This window comes from Ochlerotatus camptorhynchus, unplaced genomic scaffold (assembly GCF_037179485.1).
Source record: "Ochlerotatus camptorhynchus isolate MF236.1 unplaced genomic scaffold, CSIRO-AGI_Acam_v1.1 ptg000270l, whole genome shotgun sequence".
Classification (NCBI taxonomy): Eukaryota; Metazoa; Arthropoda; class Insecta; order Diptera; family Culicidae; genus Ochlerotatus; species Ochlerotatus camptorhynchus.
The window spans coordinates 653,899-679,828 of NW_027040759.1; positions in this window are offsets into that span (position 1 = coordinate 653,899).

The window sequence follows — 25,930 nt, forward strand, 5'->3', positions numbered from 1 at the left end:
TGGAGCTCTAAGTCCAAGTGGGACGACGAAATGAATCCGGAAAAAAGTGACGGCAGAGTGGAGCGAGGAAGCCACTTTAACCTTGATCACAGCCGGTTATTAGCCGCATGGTTATAACAATGGTTATAAGTTGTTGAGGAAGTCAAGATCTTTTCGCTGGTGGACAGTAGTTCAGAGTTTTCTCCCTTCGTGGCGCTAGTATACATGTGCATATCTTGCTTATAAAAAATCTCTTGATCCTGACCAGATAAAAAGTTACTGTCCAAGCCAAATTTGTTCAGGAAGTTAAGATCTTTTCGTTGGTGTACAGTAATTCAGAATCTTCTCACTTCGTGGCGCTAGTATACATGTGAATATCTCGCTTATAAAATATCTCTAGATCCTGACCAGATTTAAAGTTACTGTCTTCGGCAAATTTGTTGAGGAAGTCAAGATATTTTCGCTGATGGACATTAGTTCAGAGTTTTCTCACTTCGTGGCGCTAGTATGCATGTGAATATCTCGCTTATAAAATATCTCTAGATCCTGATCAGATAGAAAGTTACTGTCTTAGACAAAGTTGTTCAGGAAGTTAAAATCTTTTCGTTGGTGTACAGTAGTTCAGATTTTTTTCAATACGTGGCGCTAGTATACATGTTGGTCATTCCAGCTCAAGTGTATACACCACCTGTGGTCAATGTCACCGGTTTTAACCAAACTTTGCCAAAACGCTTATTTTGACATTCTGAACAAACGACTGTTTTGATTTTGCTCTTAAGTGCCTGGAGCCATCTGGGTTACAACCCTGGATTTTTTAGATTTTTAGATATGTTATCTTTAAGAAGATATTACTCCACAACCAAGCAAGTTATTTTTTATCTTGGTATTTTATATGTGAACAGTAACTACAGTAAACAGAATGATTTCCGGATGGTATTCAAGCTATCCAAATATGGGCTAATTTCACCCAGGGCGGGATCCTTTATTTCAAATTTTCACTACTTTTTGTAAAACCCTTCTGATGCGATCTACCTTTAAGAAATTCTGCTTCAAAACCAGATATATGGCATCCAGGACTCCGGGTATGATGTTTGAAATAGTTGGCTGTGGGATGCGAAAAAGGTACTGGAGCGACATGAAGCTTTCACCGGTAGCCATGTACCGCAAAGTCAGAGCCAGCCTTTCTCCGACTGTAATCGCTTTCCGCATATACGTGTCCTGTTTTTGAATATGCGGAGGTACTAAATCCAACAAATAGTCAAAATCACCAGCCGTCATTCTCACGAAGCTTCGGAACAAATTAGGATGATCGCTCCTCAACTCATTCAGAAGGGTTGCATAACATCCTTCAGTTTGCCGTTTCTTCACCCACTCCTGGACCCAAACACTACGCACCTTTTTTCGATTCGTTCACCTCCAGCAACATATATGCTGCTCCTATAACTGTAGCAAACTCAGAATAATTCATCCTGGTTATTTTTTCTTCAATTTCAACTTCACAGAAACACAACAACAATCAGACTTTAGCTGCGAACGAATGACAAAGAGACAACTTAATATATAAATGCAAACAGTTGCAAACAATGTGATGACATGTCAAATATATTTGTTGACCGTTGGTCAAAACACCTTATTTCATGTTTGGCCAAATAATGTTTGCTCCAACTTTACGAAATTGTATCATAGTGTAATAGCATTGACAAACAACTTTGCTTAATTGCATTATTTGGCAAAAGTTAACGAAGCTAATATTTGGCGTTTTGTCAAACAGTGTGATGTCAGCTTTAGAATGATGAAAGGCCATCTTCGCGCAAACATGTGGTGGCCAGCATATTGAACAGTTTGTTGTAACTTGTCGTTGATGTACTTTAGTTTCTGAGCCAAATCCACCAGAGCCAATGGTTCGTAAGGAATTTCCTTCACGACCATGGGAGCAGCTTGCAGTTGATTTTCTAGGACCGCTTCCAGATGGTTAGACTTTATTCGTATGCGTTGACTACTATAGCAGATATTTAGTGGTTGCTGAAATGCAAGACATAACGGCAGCATCGACCATCGAGCAGCTTCTGATATTTTTTTCACGATATGGACTTACCTGTTTCGCATCGAGCAGATAATGGGCCTCAATTTTCATCTGAAGAATTTCGCGCATTTTGGGAAGAACAAGGAATTCATCTGGAAAGCACTATCCCCTACTGGCCCCAAATGAATGGAGAGGTGGAACGTCAGAACCGTTCAATTCTTAAACGTCTTCGGATTGCTCAGAAACTTGGACAGAGCTGGCGAAAGGAAGTACGTCAATATCTACTAACGTATCACTCAACAGTACACCCAACAACAGGAAAACCTCCAGCGGAATTACTGCTCGGACGGCATTTACGCGCAAAGTTGCCATGTATTCCTTCCGACGTTACAATCGGTTCCGCCTCTTCAATAAAGGAATTTAGAAGGAGTGCGGCTCATCTGAAGCGCATACCACATAATTCTGATGAAAGCAATCAACCTGAGGAGAACCTTGTGGATTTGAACTCGGAAAATGCAGCAGAACCAGTCGACATCACTCCAAGCGAGCGATCTAAGAGAACAACCCAAGTAACAATTCAAGCTGAACATTAAGAACAGAAGCTGATTATTGGTTGATTTAAGGTGTACAAAGCTGATTAACAGCAGGTTGAATATGTAGTTGATTAGTAGTGCATGAAGCGAATTGTATCCCCATAATCCAACCTCAATACGCTAGCTGATCTAAAGATTGAACAAGCCTTATTTAAGCTTAACACAACTCCACAAATCAGCAATGCGTTACACATATTTTGATAACTTGATTTGTTAAATTTCGTCAGTGTCTGTGTCGCTCTTTGCATGTCCGACATTTTAGTTCTTCTAAATTTACTGCATACCTTTCTAATTACAAGCAGTGGCAGCAGTACCCTAATAAAAAATAACCATAAACGAACGATGTCCCAAATCATTGAACTATTCCATAAATGGTTTGGATGATACCCAGAACACGTCGTTAAGCAAATTAACCATACAATTTTTATTAGGGTAGGGACAAGGAAAAGGAGATTTTTAGGAATAGCCCAGGTAGATGTGGGCTTTGACGACGTCGGAAGTATACATTTGTATTCCTGTGTTTTGTCTGTTATATTGCTAAAAATATTACTCAACTATGACATCCAAATGACCATCGAAATAAATCACATTGTGTTAGCTGCATTGCTGTATAATACTCTTCCGGTTGCTGTTATTCAACTTAAATTTGACGTGCTTCAAGTAAATGACCATACCTTTTGCCACACATATGCTGAAATGGTCCAGTCGGTATATTCGACGCCTGTGAATCACCGACTGCCGGTTCGAATCCCGAAATGCAAAGGTAACTTTTAAACTTATATTAACAATATAAATATGTAAATTCAATTAGTCTGCAACAAGTTAAAGCAGTTCCATATAAATGCATAAGATATGAAGCGGTATTCCATTATTATTTTTGAAATAAAACTAGAAGACTGAACAAGGGTTGGAAAAGGCTGTTATTTAATGCCTTAAAAAGCTTATAATATATATTATTGTTAAGCTTTTGGCTGATTAAAATCACCAGATTTAGATGTTTAAAAGCTGAACAAAAGTTAACGTGGTCTATGTACAGCAATTATTCAATCTAAGGCTGAATTAAAATCGATTAAACACCACTTGTTAAACATCAAATTGTTACCTTGGAAGGACTGAATCGAGCCGACTCAAGGATTATGTAACGTATTAATGGTCTTATGCCGTTTATTTTTTTTTTTTTTTCAATGAAAGGTAGGGATATATGGTTTTTTATTAAATACTTACCACAGACAAACAGACATAACACTCGCAAGTTGTTCATCGAACAAGGATTTAACGGTCAATTTAAAAGTATCGTAGTTGGTAGTACCACCACCTGTGGCGCGCATAGTCAGTTCTCTTGCGTTTGACGTTTACATACTACCGCCATCTGTTCAGCGTACTACCCACCACAGTGTATTAAACAGATGGCGGTAATGTTTTAGCGACGATGTTTTACAATGAGGAATATTCAATGTGTTATGTCTGTTTGTCTGTGTACTTACCTTGTATTAAATATACTTTATTCGTTTTCTACGATACTTACCTGACCATTTACAGACCTTGCAACAGACAGATGGACGGTGTTACTGGCAGCCCTGGAGGGAGGAGTTGACGAGAGAAGAGCAATCGGACCGCGAGTTCAAACCAGTGCACAAGTCTAATACAATACGATAATAAAGAATTGGAAAACCCTACAGCAGGCACCAGCAAGCATATTTCCCATCTACCTTTCTCCCATGTATCGCATCGGTCAAAGTGCTAATCTCTTCAAACTAATCATATCTCGACCTGCTGTTGCTGTATTTCCAAAGTGTCGGATGCTGCTGCGTCCACCTGATGACCACCAATCCATCAGTATATACTATAGGTAATAGTCCCATATATAAATGTGAGCCCGGTGTGATGTGTCTTATCTCGTCGAAGCTCCACGGGAGAAAAGATCCGCCGATCTTTAACTTGTCACGCAGACAATCAGTGTTTGGGGCACGGGCGAGGCCGACAACAAAAAACCAAGGTAATTAATAATCAACCTGTAATCGGGCCGAACCGAAGGGGCTATAACTGTTTGCTGGGACCGTGTTTTGGATCCAGTGATGAACTGTGAAGCGTTGCAATTCCTGGCAATTGAGGACATGTGGATCTGGTTGATTAACCCCCGATCGTTCCAATTAAGAGTTTTATCGTCCATCGAAAATCCCCAGAATATCGAATTCAATTTGTCGCAATCGGCCTGAAGAAAACCTACACGACACCAGCATAATGACCGTAATTGAAAATTATGTTTTACATATGCAAATGCAGTCTTGTTGGCAAGCAGACACTCACTTTTGGGCCAACCTTGAAAACCAAAAAAAAAAATATCTTCATTCTCTCTTCCCTTTGCGAAAGTCCGGACGCTGCTGTTGCAAAACTGATTACGCCGATGATAAATAATTTGCGTCCTCGTCCGTGCGTCGTCGTTTGAGGGTCCCGCCACCGGGCCAGCAGTTCATAAATTTCCAGCTTGTAATAATACTAATTATAGATAATAAATTTGCTTTTAATATGGTTCTCGGCACGGTGTGGCGCGCGGTACCGCGAGGCTTCCCGGTGTCAGCTTTAGCGGGATGGCTGGGGAAGACCCAAAGGGCAGCAGTGTGCGTAACGAAATTTGGCACTTTTACACGGTGTAGGAACCTGGGCACGGGACAGCACCTGGATCGTCCGTTCGTCGTCGGCTTGTTAAGGCTCGTGGATGCCTCTGAGGGACGGAAGTGATTGCGAGCTGTATTATGACACGATATTGTGAAGTATTGAGGAAGTGCGTTCTGGGTGCACTGCGAAGAATTTTCACTGTTGTATGTTCTCAATAAAACACTACTTGTCAGCTCAGTGTCCAATACAGAATAGAATTGCTATGATTACTTTAGCGTCTTATGACTATATTAGCTTACTACATCCCTTCCTTAATCTAAATTTAGAATTTAATGCAGATTATAATCACACAAACTAAATTATATCACGTAATCTTTGAGGTATTTCGGTTTCCGCTGCTTTCGAATATTACGAAGTCGTATTGGACCATTATTCATGGAAATCTTTGATTCAGTAGGGCGTGACTCACGTCATTGTGAGAGGTAGAAGGTTCAGTCATATCGTTTACTAAAGGATCTTCTTGCTTCAAAACATGGAATGGACTGCTGGAAATAATAATCTTTACACGATTAACGTGTTTATCGAATTCCACTCCAGCGGAGAGAGATTGTTCAATGTTAGACGAGTCCCGTTTTTCTTCAGTACAACATGAGGTTGTGGATTAAAAGTGGGAGTAAGCTTATTCTGTCTGATAACGTTCTTGACGACTGCATGATCTCCGACATACGGATTTGTGGCCGGGAGACGAACCAGCCCAGGGTTAAAAGTCTCCTTAATAAAGATATAAAAAGAATACGGATTTGTCAAGTTTGCTTTCCTCTTCTGGTATCTATATATCTTTCCTTTCTCTTTTTCATTTTTATCCACATTTGCAACTGCATCGTTGACTTCCTGCCTTCCGTTGAATAAGATATCAGGTACTTTGTCGTTTAGATTTTGTCCAAATAAAAGTTTTGCTGGTGACATTTTAGTGACGATATGGGGTGTGTTTCGATGAGCCAACAGAAAATCGTACAGGTCATTTTTCCAATCCCTATCCATTGCGACGCTGATTTTAACAGTCTTAAGCAAAGTTCCGTTATGTTGTTCCACTAATCCGTTTTGAAATGGAGCGCAAGGCATTGAGTGCTTGAAAGTTATTCCAAACGTTTTACAAAAATCAGCGAACTCATCTGATGCAAAGGAGGTCCATTATCGCATACTAGTTCATTAGGGTATCCAAATCTAGCAAAATTAGTTCGTAGTTTGAAAATAGTCTTTTTGGCGGTTGTAAACGTTAAGATTTCTAACAAGTGGATCCCTTTTGTTACTTCTGTGAAATCTAATGCCAATTTTTTCCACGGTCCATCGGGTAAGGGCGATCTAACCATTGGTTCCGAAACTAAAAGGCATCTTCATTGCAGAGCTGCTGCTAAGATGAGGTTCGTGCCCTAGCAACACGTTAAGTTGCAAATTACGCGGAATAATGATCTTATTATTTTTTAGAACAAGATCTCCGTGAGTCGAAAGGTTACTTGCAATTGGTCCATTATACGATTTCTGTGAGTTTTACATCATACTTAGTAGCTTCAACGATTTCTTCAAGTGACGTAGCTATTGGACAGATGTCTGTTGAAACTAAACGAATAACCCTTTCACATTCCTCATCGTAGCTTCTATCGGAGGAACCGCTATCTTGGCACAATCTAGAACAAAAAACTACAAGAGACAGGATTGTACACTATGGTGACGTAGGATTACGTTGTCTTAAATAATAAATCTTATTTCTTAACAGCAGCAGTAGCTTGACATAGATGCCCCACAGCGACTCACGAAGAGCTGCTGATTCCGATCAATAGCGGTGCGGCTACTTCCTCCTTCTATGGCTGCTCATGTGGGCGCAAGCTCGTTGCTTGCAGGCAGCCTTTCGTTGTGTACTGGAGAACAATATTCAATGTCCGAAAGCACTGCTGCTGATGCCGATGACCGGAAACCACCACACACGGTGATTGGAACTGAATGCGATCAGCGGTTGAGGGCAGCCTTGATAGCTACACACTTAGAAATAACTAATTTTACACGTGACGGAATCCATCTTTGACATAAAAGATGATACGTAAACAAACATGTCATGTAATATTAAGTGCTCCTAGACTGAAAAGTTCACTGCTCGACGAAAAGTACGTTTGATTAAGCTATATTTTGCGTCTGTTATGACTCAAGTTTATGTCAAAATTGACGCTCGTATATGGCCGTCTCAGAGCACCTAAATTTACATGAGTGTTTGTGTTGGGGAGCTTTTCGTTGTGTACTGGAGAACACCACCATGGAATTCAACTTTGAAATCTGTGTTAGGGAGATCTCTTTTCGCAGGCAATCGGTGATAATTTTGTTATCATAGCAATAGTTGCACATTCGTGCAATTTTCAATATTGGCATTTTGAAAAATGATAAAGTCTTGAATTTAACAGATGCGTAAAAATATTTATGATCGATTGGTGATAAAATTATTGCAATTGGTCCAGGGGCAGCTGAGTTATTATCGTTCAAAACATTTCATAATTTTGTTACATGTTCCATTTTCGGTTTTCACAAAGTGTACCTCAATATAAAAATCACAGACGTAGTCCTACGTCAAAAATATCTGCAATGTTTGACTTACTTGGACCGTATAGTACCTGGTAGCTGTCCGACACCAACCGAAGCTTCCAACGTTCTATTCTTGCTGATGGTTTAGGAAGACCGAGGGAAAAGTGGCTACATCGCTTTGTGCACTTGGCCTGGAGGTCGGTACAACCGGCCAAACAGTGAAAAAGTATCTGGCGAACATGAACATACATGTCAGGAAGCGGAAGTCACGTCCACTTGTTTTGGAGCTGCAGGCATGACGCAGCGGCAGCGGCTGAATAAGATGGTCAACTCGTTTTTCCCGGTGAATCACAACGTGGCGATGGTGATGGACGACGAGACCTATCTCACCATGGATGGCAACGACTGGCAGGGCACTTCGTATTTTACTTCCCCCACGAAGGAAGTGAGCTCCGAGGTGAAGTTCATTTCACACACCAAGTTCCCCAAGAAGGTGCTGCTGTGGCTGACAATCTGCGAGAAGGGGATGTCAAAGCCGCTCTTCTTTCGTTCCGGACTGGCCGTGAACGGGGAAATTTATAGTACGAAATGCCTGCCGGAAGTTGCGTCGTTCATCAAGAAATACCATAAGGACGAAGACGCGGTGTTCTGGCCGGATCTAGCGTCGGCCCACTACTCGAAGCGATCGTTGGAGGAGATGGTGCGGCTGAATATTGATGTGGTACCCAATTTGGTGAACCCGCCCAACGTCCCCCAGCTGCGTCCCATCGAGAATTTCTGGGCCAACCTGAAGCGTAAGATCTACTTCAACTATTTTGTCGTGAAAACTGAGGAGGAATTGATAAATAAAACGAAGAAAGAACTCAAAAACATGCCTACACACATGTTTTCGTCCGCCATGGCGAATGTTCCGGTTACCTGCCGGAAGGCCGCTCGCAAGGGCGTAGAATTTTTTTGCAAGTAAGCTTAAATAATTACCTTCCATGGGAAATTTATCAAAAGAAGTTATCTGTCTTAGCTTTTTTTTATCACCATCCGAAAAAAGTCCATTTTTTTTAATGCAAACGTTAATCCGAATACCAATCTTTCATAACGCATTAGACCTGTTAATTATGTTTTTTTTATTATAAATAATGAGATGCTTGATTAATTTATGTCTTATCTAATGGTGATATGAACGTAGTGATATACCGGCAATCTTTTCCTAACAAAAGTTGGTGGAATGCCTGTTTAATATCGAATTTTGCAAAAACTTTACTGCCTCGTAGTCTAGCAGTAATTTGTTCCATAGTAGGTAATGGATGTATTACCCTTACTATGGCCTTATTAGCTTCGCGAAAATCAATGATGATTCTAACTTCGTTAGAACTTTTGCGCTTAACGAGCATAGGGGAAACCCATTTTGACACCTCATTAACCCGTTCGATTATACCTTGACATTCCAATTTTTTTAGTTTAAGTGTGGTTATTTATGCTTTGCCTAACAGGTGGTACGGATTTGTCAATTTTTATAGAAGCACACATATCTGAATATTTATTTTATGGTTCAGTGAAACTAGGCCTCTTGAGTAACTAAAATTTAAATTTTTTACCTTTGATAGATGGAAACGTTTCATCACTTAGTGACCGCAGGAATTTCACAACTCCTAAACGTTCTGCACTTCGGCAGGATGATCTCCAACTAGAATCTGTAACCGTTTGGTCACAAATTCATAGGTTTTTGTCATTTATGTTATATATTCAGAACCTTCACGTTTCTTGTGCAAAAACAGCAGTATACCACAGAAGTGATAGGGTCATAGAGGTAATTCTAAGACTAGAAGGTCCCGAAGAAACGTGCTCAACTTTTTGGCTCAGCTCTGGTACTCTCTTCGGTCTCAAGCTAATCGATGCACCCCTCAAAATATAGGAAAATCCATGGAACCCCTCATTTTATCATTCAAACTTTCATAGCGAATCAAAACAAACATTGCGTAGTACTAGAATTTCGACTAGAATGGGGTACGTTTATCGTTTGCCCCCCCCCCCCCTAGCAGCAGCTAGGGTGCGCTAGGGAAATTTAACGTTCAGGACCTCTTTTATATTGGAACTTAAAAAGGTCATCCGTCAGCACACGGCCAGCTCGTGAAATTGGAAACAGTTTCCGAGCCTAATTGTCAAGGACCAAACAATATTATCTGGCCAAACGTAGGCCATAATCACAAAGGAGTTTTCCCTTCTCGGCTTGACCAAGGTGGCCTTGCCACGGTCGGCCGATCGTGCCAACGAAGGACGACGTCTGCCATCCCACCGTCCAGTAACGCCCGCTGGCCTGTCATCCACTCGCTTCGCCAATCTGGCGAGAGCTCCGGCCGCACAGTAGGACAGGAGTCACTGTGTTGGCCATCCCGATTCACCATCAACGGCTGCAGTGGTATGTACCGGTACAGTGAACAACGCGATTAGGCTACACGACACATATTACACGGAACAACACGCACATAATACAGAAAGTGGCGAATAAATGCAGTTAAAGAAAAATGAAAGTTCTTCGTTTTTGTATCGCGATACCCTCTGATTACCCGGTAGATAGCCGACCCTGGGTGTTCCGGAGCTTGCTCTTGTCGCCTGAGTCGACCGGGTGCTGTATGTTTGATCTCCGAGTAGGTAGTTGGTGAGTGCTGAATTCTAACATCAGTTATAAATCATTGCATCGACTTCTCTTAAAACGGTTAACGGCTTCCTCGAACCGTAGGCTTGAAATATTGTATCGCTTCCTTTCCTGATTTCGTAAGCTTCAAATCCACAATGCTTCATAGTGATCCAGTCGTCCCTGCTGAGTACGTACTCATCAGCTCCAGTATCAATGATAAAGCGGAGAAGCACTCCACCTACTGCTGCCATTGTTGAACGCCTTCCATCCAGGTAAAATAGCTCACGAATTCCACACTTTTTGTAACGTCATCGACTTCCTGTACAAATTTCGGTTTCTGATCCGCATAATTTCTACGATCTTGATGCTCAGGAAATTTCAGATTCCGTCCCGCAAACGATTTAGGTTGTTTTTGAAATGGCTTCTTCACTCCCCTACAACAGCGTGCATAGTGTCCTACTGTGCTGGGCAAAGTGGATCCGTTGAAGCATGATTTCCCAAGCATCTGGTACAAGATAATTTCTCGAATCTAGGTTGTCTGTAGATTTTCTCAAACGTATTGATGTCAACGTTGTCAGCTGATTTGAACCGAATTTCTTGAACCTATTTTTTTTTCTAAGAATTTTGAAATAATGTAATGGGTTTTCAATAATACCTGCTGATTAACAGCAGTTCATTTAATATCATGTCACATTCCAAGTACTTCGCACTCAACTTGTCATCGATTTGGTCCATTATTCCTGCTGTCTGTTTGATCTCCAAAACTACACACCACAGCTTGAACACCCAAGCGTACCACGAACTGATCTACCTTCTCGTTAGCGTTGAAAGTCATTTGTTGAAATTTGAATCGCTCTATGCTTTTCGTCAGTGTCACGTATTCCTTTAAAATCTAGGTAAGCCACAAACTGGTCTCTCTATTCTTCCCAACGAGAGCTGGTAGACCCTTCCCCGGATTCAAAGAACGGAGTAATGTATGAAAAAAAAACGAGCTCGGTCAAATGTATGACAATCGATGATTTTCTCTTTTCTACCACCATGGTAACGTTTTTCATATTTTCCGAAAGATTCAAAATAGTGCATGATCATGACTGGATGCCTTCCTTCAAATAACAACTGAAGTGCGGTAAAAATCGGTAGAACTGTTTCAAACACATCGTTGGTACTTGAGCCGTCGGCGATCATCTCTTTTTGCCAGTGGGGGCGGGGGGGGGGGGACACCCCTCACCCTCAGTTTGGTAAAGAGAGATGAAAAAACCGATTTGTAGCTTCCTTAAAAGTTGTCCTAAGCTCGTTATCTGCTATCTATATGAAGTTTTCACACTGCCGTACTCTAACGGAACTATCAACTCTATACTTTCATCTCCTCCATCTATCGTATAAAAATTACCACTTTAGTCTGTTATTTGAAATTAGCATCTTCAACTATGTAAATCGTTGACTTCACGCAGAAGTAATACTAAACATATAGTCATCATATCATATCATATCATAAAATTGCTTGGCTCCCAATGACAGTTCATGACAGTAGCCGTCTGGCTGCATTTGACGTTCCATTTTTCTCTCTTCGCGACTCTCCCTCAGGGATAGCTGTATCGTCTTTGTTTGGTTACAGAAACGGACTAGAACTTTCGGAAAGTTCCCTACGTTTCTTCCAAGGATTAGACTGAAGATCTTAAAACATCCTATAATCCGTACTGCGGCCTGGAACCCGTAGTTCCCTTAGCTTTTAACACCCATCTCAGTGAACTAGAACTCATATTTACCTGCACTGAATGAAATCCACGTTTTATTGATGTACTGGAACAAGAAGGTGGTAATATATCCCGTTTTCTTTATCGTACTAACGTCTAAAAACCCCTTTTCCTTGTACCATGTAAGAGTTGCTTACTTTGAATTTCAGAACATGGAACATCACATCTTGACAAGCTCTTGATACTTATCCAAAACCCGTGGTTTTTCCGGTATACTCTTCCGGTCTTCCCGTGGTTCTTTCGGTCTGAAACCTGTTATCGTTTTGGTTCCTGTACCCTATTGGTTCACTTCGAGCGAGAAAAATCAGGAGATAACGAGAGCGAGGAATAGGGTATATGTGTATTCGTTGTGAATTCAATCAGTATGTCAGTTTCTTGTATGTTAATATAAATTGTCTTGTTTTTTAATGTTAATATAAATAGATATGTAATTCAATTTAAAGACCACTCCCAAACCAACGGTCCAATTAAATATTGTAACCCAGTCACACCAACAACACATAACACACACATAATGGGAAGAAGTAAGGATGAAGGTGGGCGTTGGAAACAGGAGAAGGATATGGACAAGGGGTGGTGGAAAAGTGGGAGGGAGGTGGACATGGGCTTAGGTCAAAAGGGAAGCTACTGGGTCAAACTGAAGAGAAGGGTCTCTTTCACTTCAGCCATTGCGCGAGATAGATCGATCTGTGAAAAATATAGAGTCGCCAACAAATACCGGCTAATACCACCGAATACATATTCAGGTGGGAGCCAATTAATAACCCGGTAGCGGAATTCCCAGCCCTCATATTCCTCTCAGTGGTCGTCGGTGTTTTACCGATGAACGCTTGCTACACGGGTGTTGGCGTGTTAACAGACGCCATCGTGGTTTAGCATTACGGGCTAAACCACGAGGGTGTCCGTTAACACGCCAACACCCGTGTAGCAAGCGTCCATCGGTCAAACACCGACGACCACTGAGAGACCACTGTCGATCACCCGATCGAGCCCCAGTGCAACATCCGTCGTGCCATACGGTGACAACCGTCGAGCACCGGCATCCACTATGAACAGTCCGTTCATCCGCCGCCGAAAAACCCCACCCGCTGCAGAATCCCGTCATCGCAGGCCGCACTACACACACATACACACTACAGACACCGAAATCGTAAGTAATAAACGAGTTGAAAATTAAAAAGAGGTGTTTTGCACTTCTGATTGGTATCGACAAGCCAGGAGCCGACCTTGAAGCTATAGGGTTTCAAGCTCGAGCTAGCCAACAAAAGAGGCGAGTGTAGCCTACCCCAGATGATCTCCGTGGCTAGACCAGAGGTTAGGGGAATCCTTTTAAACTATCCCATCTGGCTAGCCATTAACAAACCTTCTTTTCTTGAATCTCTCGTCACCAAATGTACACACTTAGAAATAACTACTTTTACACGAAACGTAATCCATATTGGGCGTAAATCATAGAACGTAAACAAACATTTCTTTTAAAATTAATTGTTCTCAAACCGAAGCTTCAGCTAGTCGACGAAGAGAACGGTTAATTGAATTGATTTTCACGTTTCTTTCAACTGATTCTTATGCCAAAAGGCCCGCTTACATGTGTCGGTCTAAGGGAACCGAAATTTACATGACTTTTTTTGTAGTGTGTAGGTTCTCAATAAAGCACTACTTGTCCGCTCAGTGTTCAATACAGAATATAATTGTATTATGCAACCAGATTGCTATGATTATTCTAGCGTCTTATGACTATATTAGCCTACTACAACTGTTAGCTACTTTGCTTGCGTGGAGTTAAATTTACGTGCTTCGTGAAGGGTGTCGACGATAAAAATGGACCACACAAAATCATTCAATCTATTTGTTTTCTGAAGGTTTCAAGAAGTGAAATAAAACATGAAAGTATTGTCATACTCGATACAATCTATTATTCTGGTGCACCATGTTCAATCCTGGGTAATTTTTGCACTGCAGTACACTCTGAAAAAGTTTTGTGATAATTTTGAAAGTTTTGGGTTGTACAGATGTATAGATGTTCAATTTTTTTCTCACGCTCACCGGAAGAAGATCTTGTTGCGAGAATTTATTATTCGGATTTCGTTGAAGCTACTTGTCTTTGCGATGAGATCAGCTCAAAGCTGTAAAAGTTTATTATTTAGGAACATTTGAGGTTAATTTAGTTTAATTTACTTACAATTAGTCTCCTATTAAGTATTTCACAAAATATTTCTCTGCAACAAATTCAATATACTATTAGGTTTCAATCTGTAATTAATTTAATAATAAGGATTTAATTAGGTATGAGAAAATATAATTTAATTCATCCTGATTAATGTGGGCGTCTTAGTGGAATACCTGTATAATGAGAGAGAGTCGAGTATTAGTACAAGGCACTGAAGAAGTCTGCACATTGTAGACGAAATACGCGTATCTGTCAAGGATAAGCAAATAAAGTAGTGGAATTAAATGGAAAATACTAATCCTTCTCTCTCATTTTAATTTAATTCACTTTATCAATTTCGTTCACTACAACAATGATGACAAATCGCTTTCTGATTGCTTACTTTTAATTGACAACCCACGTCCTACCACCGTTGAGTTGACAGTTAACTCTTCCACACACAAACTCTCATGTCGATTCAAGGGACTGTACAGTGGCAACAGATCGGCAGAGTGAACCAAACGGATCCTGAGGTGAGAGACACTAAATTCCAACTATTGAAGTCTGTAGTTCATCATGTATCATTTACAAAGAAATGGATCATTTGACGCATCACACAACCTCTAGCCCCAATCGCATGTCTTCACCTCATAAACCATTCTTTAGCATTCCCTCGCCCACCTATAGTAAATTAAAGCAAATCAATCGCTGCTTCTTGGTATCCATCCCTACAGCGGCGGCGGAGACGTGCCCATTTATTGATTTACTCCGTAAACGTCGACCTAATCAAATTAATGCATTCCGTCACTCGGAAAGTCACGTCCATTATCTGGACATACCGACCGCTACCAACAAGGCACGTAGGCTAGGAGCTCTAATTGCTAGGACAAACCGGTAGGTACCAAACATCAAAAACGCACCCAAGGCGACCAATTAGCACTTCCTTCCAGTGTTGAGGAGGTCCTTTTTTCTGCCACCACACACTCGCTGGGAGGTCTCACTCCCTCCAGCGACTATCGAAGCCGGGTGACAAACGGTTACGTCAACAATCGATGGAAGAATTTTCAACTGCTCTGCTGAAGTGCTTCTTGAATTGAGCCCGGGTCAGTTGAAGAAGGTATCGTTTCCCGGTAATGATGACGGAGACAATTTCGGCTCTTGAAAAAGTGAAAGACGGCCCAAACGATGGCTGTTTACTTTTTCCCTTTTCCGTCTCTGGAAGTCGAAAGCGTCAAATGAAGAGACAAATTTACATTAGAATACAATCGAACCATGCTTTCGTTCGTTCGTTCGTTCGTCGGTTGATGAGGGCAAAGTGCAGAAACTCCTTATCGGAGAACAACTCGTTGCTAAGAAGTTGAAACTTTTTATTTTTTCGAGAAAAAGATTGTTTACATTCCAAACAGAGGAAAAAGTCACCTCCGACGGGCTTCCTGAAGAGTTTCAGAAGAAAAGAATCCAAATTGTTGGTGTCGTTGGGATTTTGTTTCTGTTATTTTTCTTTTTCGTTCGCTCGATGAAGTTTGGGCACAGAAGGGAGAGACACTATTTGCATAAATGCTTAACGAAGAATCTTCTGAAGATTTCGGTGCTTGCGAAGGGTTTAAGTGCTATTTTAACTTGCTACAAATTTGATTATTAAATAGCTAGGGTGGTAGAGGGCTCGTTTCTTGAACAATGTAATTTTTAACGTCACAATCTAGAAGATTATAATATCTCGATGTAAGCTATGTTCAACGAATAAAGCTTTTCAGACAACTAAAATCAGCAAATATCAAAACTAAATACGGTACAATGGGGGAAATGAGTCCGGAAAAAATTACACTTAAGTTCAAAGCTCGCTACACGCTAAAAAACAATGAAAATTACATGCAACGTAATCGGTTACAAACGATAAAAATGGAGCATGCAATTAAATTGTACATGTAATTTTACAGCTTTTGGTATGTAATTGCTTGAAGCACGTATATTTACAAGCTTGGCATGTAAGTTTACGATTTTTGTTTGAAAATAGTAATTATTTTGTTTTTTTATTTATTATTTAGTAAATCATCTGTCAAAACAATCTTAATGAATAACTAAAATATGTTCAATCTTCTTACTCTATTTACAAATTGAGGCGAGGACATACCAAAATTGAACGCGGATTCAACCGATGCAAACAAACGAACCATTGCAGATATAGGCTGGTTATAACCATACAGAGTACGATGAAATCCCGGCTGCATCAGGGACCGCTAACTAAATAACCTACCTGAAGCACGGAAGTCAAGGAGCGATAGAAGATAGAAGCAATCGACGTCACCGTTGAGTAATTCAACGACAAACGTAGCTTCTTGTAATTTTCGTCTTCGATCGAGCGTTTCAAGACCAAGCAGACGGCATCTAGCGTGATACGCTGGAAGGCTAGACGGATCACGCCATGGTTGAACCTTTTTTGGACTCGCTCGATTCTTAGGTTCCATGTAACGTCGTTTGGAGCCCATAAGAGTAAAGTGTTTAATTAGTTGCAAGATGGAGCAATGTAAAGGGTGTAACCGTTTAAAATCCACAAACACAAAATTCATTCTCAAAATTAGAGTTTTTATCCGGTTATCACCAAATTTTCAGGGAATAAAAAGAAACAATTAAAGTTAGTTTTGGCTTCATTAATTTAATTTATTTCGCCTTTTTAACCGAATGCGCAAACCTTGGCCTTAACCCCAGCCATAAGGTTCTGCACGACCTCAGAATTTTCTTCTACCTTCTTCACCACTTTAGGTCGTTTTAGAAGGTGCTCCTTCATAATGTCCCAGTATTTTGCTATTGGGTGCAGCTCCGGAGTGTTTGGGGGGTTCAGATCTTTCGGCACGAAATCGAAATCATTCGCCTAATACCACTCTAGCACGTTCTTCGTGTGTGACATGATGCCAAATCCGGCTAGAAGATCGTCGGACCTTCATGAGCCTTTAGGAGAGGGAGAAGCCGCTTTTGGAGACACTCTTCCAAATACACCTGTCCATTCATGGTGCTTGTGGTTACGAAAGGTGTACTCCGCTTTCCGCCAGTACAAATTGCTTGCCAAATTAAGAGCTTCCTTGGCGAACTTGGACATCTTCGGTGTCCAGAGGTTCTCGGGAACATCACACTTATCCTTGGCGTCACACACAGGTTTCCTGGAATCTGGTTGAAGTTCGCCTTCACATATGTCTCGTCATCCATTACGCAGCAGTGTGGCTTCGTTAACTTCTGATCGTACAACTTCCAAGCACTTCCGATCAACAGTCTTACTAGACACCGTGTAATATGCGATTCCTAACTTTTTTCCGATGGCACGATATCTTTATTCTCAAACACAGCAATCTCCCCTCGTTTTATTTTGAGCTACAGTTGGCATAAACAACCAAATCGTGAACAAGCTTGCATACAATATTGATAATTTAAGCGATATTGCGCTTAAATTTACACGAAATATCGTGTAAATTTATGCCAAATCTAGCGTTGATTTATTGTGCGCTATATCTCGCATACATTTACAGGATTTTTTCAAACGGTGAAGTACTCGTGTTCTTTCGTAGCCATTTTGAAAACTTTTGCGCACCTGATGAAATAAACTCGCAGAACAATACACATTAAACTATGTCTATCCAAAATTTCAACTAATTTTACCCAACAGATCAAAAGTTAGATCAATTTTAATGTGTGCGGATTTTAAACGGTACACAGTTTGAAAAAGTAGTGTAAATGTCTGTTCAATATGATGCACAGCGTCACATATCATATACGTTTACATTATGTATCATGTACATTTCTGGCACATTTCATGCAATGTAGCAAATATTGTATACAAAATCCCATCTTTGTAAACAACATTGTTTACAAGTTGCTCGGTTGCGTGAAATGTAATCCAACTTTACGTAAATGAATGTTTACATCACAATTAAAATTCAGAGTTTTTATCTTTGTACACCCTTTAGTACCTGGTCGGGAATGTGGAGTGTTTCCTACCTGTCGCTTCGAACGAGATTGTAGGATCACTTCGCGAGTCTTAGATTCCCAAAAATTGGATTTGTTGTTTTCACCACAATCTTCTTTCACAGGACAGTTGTCCTTAGCGTGAGAGGCATCACCACAATTCATGCATTTAGCTGGTATGTACCATTTTTTTAAAATTATGTTACCCCATCCCTGTCACTTACAACACAAGCCGAAATTTTGGCCAATTCCTCCAGTCTTCCTGAAGTGTTTCCACTTCATTCGAACATGGTGCATAAGGTTAGCTTTTTTAAAGGCCTTAAGGTTGTTAAGTTCAATAAACTTGAAGCGAGTTAAATATAAATCATTAGGAATCACATGGCATGAATCACCAGGGCTTATTTTGATAACAAAGACTGGCTCAACCGCAAGAAATTTTGTCTATTGACCTTTGATCAGGAATTCACCACTGGGCAGACCTATCAAGACAACCTTGAACAGACGTTCAGTTTTGGCGCCGTAAGTAAAAGATGTGTGTCGCTTTTCAGTAAGATTCTGGAGAAGACGTTTGAATCCGTCCAAGGTGTCAGCCAATACTCGGCATTCACCCCGAGGGCCAATTTGAAGTGCAAAATTGAATTCAGGGTATTTTTTTAAATTACCGAACAGGTTTGGGCCGAAGGGTCTTCGATTTCTATGAAACTTCGCCCATGGGTGAGTTCATAGATATATAAACAAAAGTCTATTTCAAAAAATCAGGTTTGCCAACTTTTCCGGAAAACCTTAATTAAAGTTTTCCGATTTTCTCGGACACCACCAACTTAAAAAAAATCATAACTTTTGAACCAAGCATTGCGCAGTTAAAGTCAATGAACAAAAAGTACTTGTCATTTTTTACTATTGATAAAAAAAGTAGAAGGGTCTGTGCCTAGGGGCACGAACGGAAGCTTGACGTAGGACCGCTAGTGGACGGAATAAATGTGAAGAGCATTTAGTTCTTTTAATTGATCAATTATCTATTATCTAAACTCTTTCCGTTTTTGAATTGTAGGCGTACCAAATTTGTAGTAATCTTTTTTAAAGAGAAAGTTGATTAAGAGAATCAATCAAAATCACTTGCACCCCTGCTTCCAAGTTTGGTTACAAGATTACAACTCTGGAGAGCATTTTGGATGGTCGTTGGGGGCTTGTGGTTCTGAATATGGACAAATAAGCACAGATTAATTCTATTCCAACTCTTTACTGATGTAAGCTTGATGGCCCTGAAAAGGGCCGTTTTATTGAAGAGGACATTCATGGCCACTTACGCTTGGCGTGTTTAGTGTAGGTGACAGCATCACGGACCTTATTTTCCAGGAACACCTTCAGCACACCTCGTAGATCAGACCGGAGATACGTTTGACACCACCACGACGGATGGCGGTTATCTCAAAGAACTTTGCGATGACGTTTGGCGCCTCTTTAACCAAGACCTCCTCCATACAGCAGCGCTCTTTTATATCTTTTCAGGTTAAAGCAGAATGATGTGCAACAAAGTGGTATAAAAGCTACAAAGACTCCTCCCATTATGAGTAGTTTGCTATCAAGTAACGACACTGGTTCTTTTCCTTTTGCGTACACGGCGAATGAGAACGACCCAAATTTGAGTTTAGTTCATTCATAATCGCCAAAAGTGCAGGAACTCAGCGATGAGTAAATTTGTCTCATGGTTTCCTGTGGAAAACCTAAAAAATCTGCCAGAAAATGAGGAAATTGACGATAATTTTATTCAGTCTCGGAGTAGTACCAATAGATTGAGTGAATCCAACCTTTACTTTTCTCAAATTCGGGAATTTTTCCCTGGAAAATCCTGGAAAATCCTAGAAAACCTGAGAAAACATGAGGCAAATTTACTCATCGCTGAGTTCCTGAGCTTTATTTCTTATTTCTGTGATAACTAAACTCAAATTTGGGTCGTTCTCATTCGCCGTGATATCACCTTGAAAGATATAGGCGCCGGTATTTAGAGTGATTACCTGTCATCCCAGCAGGCCTGGGTCCAATCTCAGTCGGCGCCACCGGCATGTTCTAATGCATAACATCTCTGATCACGCCTTCCTTCGGGAAGTAAAGCCGTTGGTCCCCGGTTGAGTTGATGCGTCGATTGGTAGGGTCCAGGTGTGGGAGCTGCCTCCCTGGCGTCGGTAGCATTGGAGCTAGCTCAGTACGGAAAACAAATCTCGCGTCACTTTTAAACAGGTCCTATCCTCCTATCTACATTGATCGATTCTCTTCATCGACACTCTCTTTCGTAAATAACTCGGCTTCACAAATGTTTCCTGCCGTCTTCGTCGAATTAGATGCTAGATTGTTGCTTTTTCCATCGAAAATATCCGGTCGTGGCGATTCAAAGTGGATCAAGGTTGATCAAAATAATTTGTACCCCTGCTTCCAGTTTGATTACATGAGCATTTTGTGTGGTCGTTGGCTCTGAATATGGACAAACAGGCAGATGAATTCTATTCCTACTCTTTACTGTAATAAGCTTGGTGGCCCTGAAAAGAGCCGTTTTGTTGCCAAAGTTGGTGATGATTTAACCTCCAAAACCAAACAGAGTGTGTCTCTGTCACTTCAAAACGTAGATGATATCCATGGCCGCTTACGCTTGGCGTGTTTAGTGTAGGTGACAGCATCATGGATCTCATTTTTCAGGAACACCTTCTACACACCTTGTAAATCAGACCGGAGATACGTCAGACACCGCCACGGCGAGCCAGACGACGGATGGTAGTTTTCTCGAAGAATTTGCGTTTGGTTCTGAATATGGCGATGAGTGTGCAAAATATTACGCACTTCCATCCTCCCTATTTGCACGCGCCTGATCGGATCGGAGGCGAATGCCACTTCGACTTGTTTCGTCTACTTACTACTCTCTGACGACTGTGCTAGGGAAGCAGCATATGCGGTAATTGGTGGATTTGTTAGTTAATTCGATGCTTTTGGACAATGCTGGACATTTATCAGTTTTCAATAGTTTCTTGTTGAAAATCCACATTCGGAAGCATTGTTATCGATGCGTAGCCATATTTCTGATCGATTGGTGATAAAATTATTGAAATTGGACCAGGGGCAGCTGAGTTATTAACGTTCAAAATCTTTCTTAATTTATTACATGTTCCATTTTCGGTTTTCACAAAGTGTACCCCCATATAGAAATCAAAGACGTAGTCCTACGTCAAAAAATACAGTTGGAAACAAATTTCTAATGAAAGTTTTCGCCATTAAAGAAAAAACAAAATAAAAGCTGTGGAAATTATCGGCTGTATCATGGATTTTCACAAAAAAAAATGTTTTCATGTTTGGAAATGTTTGGAAAACTGATGACCAGTCTAGCGCTCTTCTTAAAAAAAAATTTTGTTCTTTCTCCTCGCACACCGTTCATATGCGTAGCAGCTTAAATACCTACTTACCCATCTATATTATAATAAAATCAAATTAAAATATATTAAAATCAAGGGGTCGGCCGAGTTGAAACGTCTTAGTCAAACGATATGGTCGACATTATGAAACAGATCGTTCGGGTGATCGTCGCCACTATCTATACCTAAAAACGCCGTAAAACCTCTGATACCTGATATGAATAAAGAGAGTTGCTGAAGCTCGTTGAAGTATCAGTCAGTAACTGTTGGTTATAGGAATTCGTCATCAAATTCTTCAAATAGTGAGTTAATAATTGAACGCAAATGTATTCACCTTGTTTATTCTGTAGGAAGCCAAATACATTACTAAAAAAATTCAATTTATCATTTCCAAGACCTTTAACACTAAAACAAATTTATTTTTTTAAGCATATTGCTGTAATCCCTTCGAAATAGATGGCCACTAAGGAGTGAGCTACATTCGAAAGGCATGCAATTTGTAACGGGTAAAATGAAACTGCGTACATCTTGTCGGCTAAAGCTGTCACACAGCAACGAGCATGAGGATTTAGACAGTAGATACAGGTCAGCACGTTTCGCCAATGTTCTCGCCAGCTGCAACAAGAGACGCTCCTTCGTCGGTAGGATCCGGCCAATACCACTATTTTCACCAGCTTCAACTACCAAACGAGCGAAGCATATATGCCAGTGAATATTCCGATCAGTCAGATTCCTTGGACAAAAAGGTATGCTTTCCTGTTGATAAAGGGTGCCCCACATCAAATTGCATCACAGAAAAGAGTGCTGTAGAAAATTACCTAGTTGACCGATCCTTTTCAAACTTTCAGACAATAAAATGTAACCCATTAGTAAGCTTTTGAAATATTTATTTTATTCAATTTCAATACCATAACCTTACGCTCGCACCTTACGCTAAACTCCACTCATTAGGCTCTGTTCAACATCTGGCTACAGCTTTTTCTGTACGGAAACCCATTTTTTCTTCATGTCTTGCTCAGATTTGACCTCCTTGGGATGATTCCGTAGTGCCTGCTTCATAATAGCCCAGTATTTTTTTTTCGATGGGGCTTGGGTACGAAAGTGACCCCGTTGGCTTCGTACCACTCCAGGACAACATTTAATTAGTGGCACGAGGCTAGATTCGGCCAGAAGATCGTAGGGCCCTCGTGTTGCTTCAACAGAGGAAGCAGACGCTTCTGTAGACACTCCTTGAGGTAGATTTCCCCGTTAACAGTCCCGGTAGTCACGAACGGTGCACTCAGTTTGCCACATGAGCAGATCGCTTGCCAAATCATGTATTTCTTGGCCAACTTTGGAAGTTTCTGCATCCTTACTTCCTCCGGAACATCAAACTTGTGCTGGGCGGTGAAGAACAGTAGCCCCGGAAGCTGCCGGAAGTGTGCCTTGACGTAAGTCACGATTTGGAGCCTTCTGCACGACACGCTTGTGATCCTGATCATTAATAGAACATCCATTTTGACCGCATTTATCCTTCCGTTCGATGCTCCGATTTTCGTAGCAACGTTTAATCACACGACTCACCGTTGACTGCACGATTCCGAGTTGTTTTCCGATGTCCCGATGAGAGAGTTGAGGATCTTCCAGGCGCTTGCGCAAAATCAATTCGCGACGTTGCTTTTCGTGTGACGCCATTTTTTCCAACTTTCGAAAAACTGACAGCGATCAATATGCAATGTAAACAATACACTTTTAACTACTTCTACCCAAATTTTTAGGAGAAAATACCCAACGGGTAATTTTCTACAGCGTTTTTCCGTGATGCAATATGATGTGGGACACCCATTAGATGTGATTCGACATACCGCTTGATATGGTTGACATCAATAACAAATTTAACCATTTAGAACCATAATCCGTAATATATGTAACCTGTTCTACGGTGTTCGTGTTCAGAGCCGATTGTTAAAATTTCGTCGAATATATGTGATTTGATATGTCGCTTGATACGGTTATCAGAAAAATCAAATTTTACCATGATGAACCATTCTACGGTGGCCATATATATTCTTGAAGAATCTTTCAGAACAGCTCACCCTTCCTTTAGAACGCCTATTCAATATGTCTCTGAAAAATGGGAAATTCCCTGAAATTTGGAAATCATCTCCTTTGGTGCTTATTTTCAAATCATACAAGAAATCTGACATCCGTAATTATCATGCATCCCAACAATTTTTGAATATATCGTAAACGACAAAATTGTCCAACAAATAAAAAATCAAATTACAAACAAACAGCACGGATTTTTAGAGGGTCGCTCAACTGCCTCTAATCTTCTTGAATTTGTAACATTCATTCTTAACGCAATGGACAATGGCAAGCACGTGGAAGCTATTTATACTGACTTCAGTAAAATATTTGACCGGATCGACATACCATTATTACTATTTAAATTGCAAAAATTGGAATAGAACCTAGGCTTCTGAATTGGCTCCAATCCTACGCAACGCAAACAAATAGTTCGTTTTCAGAATAAACATTCAGATCCTATTTCGGTCACCTCTAGGGTGCCGCAGGGTTCTCTTATTTTGTACGTAAACGACATTTCCTACATACTTAAAAAAAAAAACAAGTTCTTATATATGCAGACGACATGAAGCTCTTAATGGAAAAAAGTAATTCTAACGACACATAAGAATTCCAGAATGAAATCAACTTATTTGACACATGGTGTAGTAAAATTCTACTCCAACTCAATGTAAAAAAAATACAACGCAATTGTATTTAGCAGAAAAATAGAAACATTTTTGAAATATTTTTAGACAACCAAAAAGAAGAAAAATGTAAAATTGTAAGGGACCTAGGTGTAATCCTAAACTCCCTTTTGTAGAACATTATAAAACAATCATAACGAAAGCAAATAGTATGTTGAAAAATTAAGGCTTTATGGTTTTCGTTTTGTGAACCGTTGGTCATGTTTCGTCGAATAGGTGTGATTTGATATGCTACTTGATATGGTTATCAGAGATATCAAATTTAATCATATGGAACCATTTTCAATAATATCCGGAACCGGCTCTTAGGTGACCATACTGCTCTATGCTTGTTGTTACGAGTAACACTGGTCATATTTCGTCAAGTAAATGTGATTTGATATATCGCTTGATAATATAGCGGCCGGGTACGATCTGTATTCCGGTTTTTCAACGTCGGAATCTTCCGTTCGCCACTCCGTCTTCAGCCTTCTACTCTCATACTTTTTGTTTCCCGTCCAGACCGCTACACTCATCTCACAAGTTACTCAATTCTGTGCAATGAACAGTCTCAACACAATTGAATCAAATCAGTACGAATCTGAACCCTACAGATATGGTCATCAGATATATCAAATTTGACCATGTGAACCATATCTAGAAGTGGTGTCCAAATGGCTCCGTGGCTTGGTTTTGAGTGTCATCGGAAACCACTTTTTCTCATCACGGAAATGCCTCGTTTTCTGATGAACATAGGGGAAATGGCTTTAATGTTAACCTATGGATCTAGGATTGGGCCCATAGCTACAAATCTTCTATTTATCAATTTTATCTAGATGAACGCGTCATTGTGAAGAATTTTTAAGTGCCACTTCAATACTGTTACGCATTTGACCACAAACGTTTGGTTGCTGGGTACATTAGAGCTTTGGGGGGTGATGTGGCTGTCAGCAAGGTGAGCGAACTTTCAATGAAAATTAACTCTTAAACAACAATAATTTATGGTGGTCCTGTAAAGAACCGTTTTGTCGTGATGGTTGAGTAATGCTGAGCTATTAGGGTGTTCAACACGGATAAGGCTAGCGAGCTGAATGTTGTTTGAAACGAGGGTGACGCGCTTGGCATAGATGACCCACAGCAACTTACGAAGAGCTACTGAATCCGATCAGTTGCGGTGCGGCTTCTTCCTCCTTCTTCGGTGGATGGACGCTCAAGTGCGCTGCAGCTCGCTGCTTGCGGGCAACCTTTCGTTGTGTACTGGATAACAATGATCAACACCACACGCCGAAAGCACTGCTGCTGCTGACGACCGACCGGACTCTACCACACACGGTGATTGAATACGAGACCGGATGGAATTCGAATTTGAAATCTGTGTCAGCGAAAGCACTTTTTGCAGGCAATCGGTGATGATTGTGATCACTATTGCAACAGTTGGACATTTGTGTAATTTTCAATATTGGTGATGAATGTAGCCAGTTTTAAAAGCCATGAACGAATGCTCGAGGGAGTGTGGCCCATAGACACCCCCA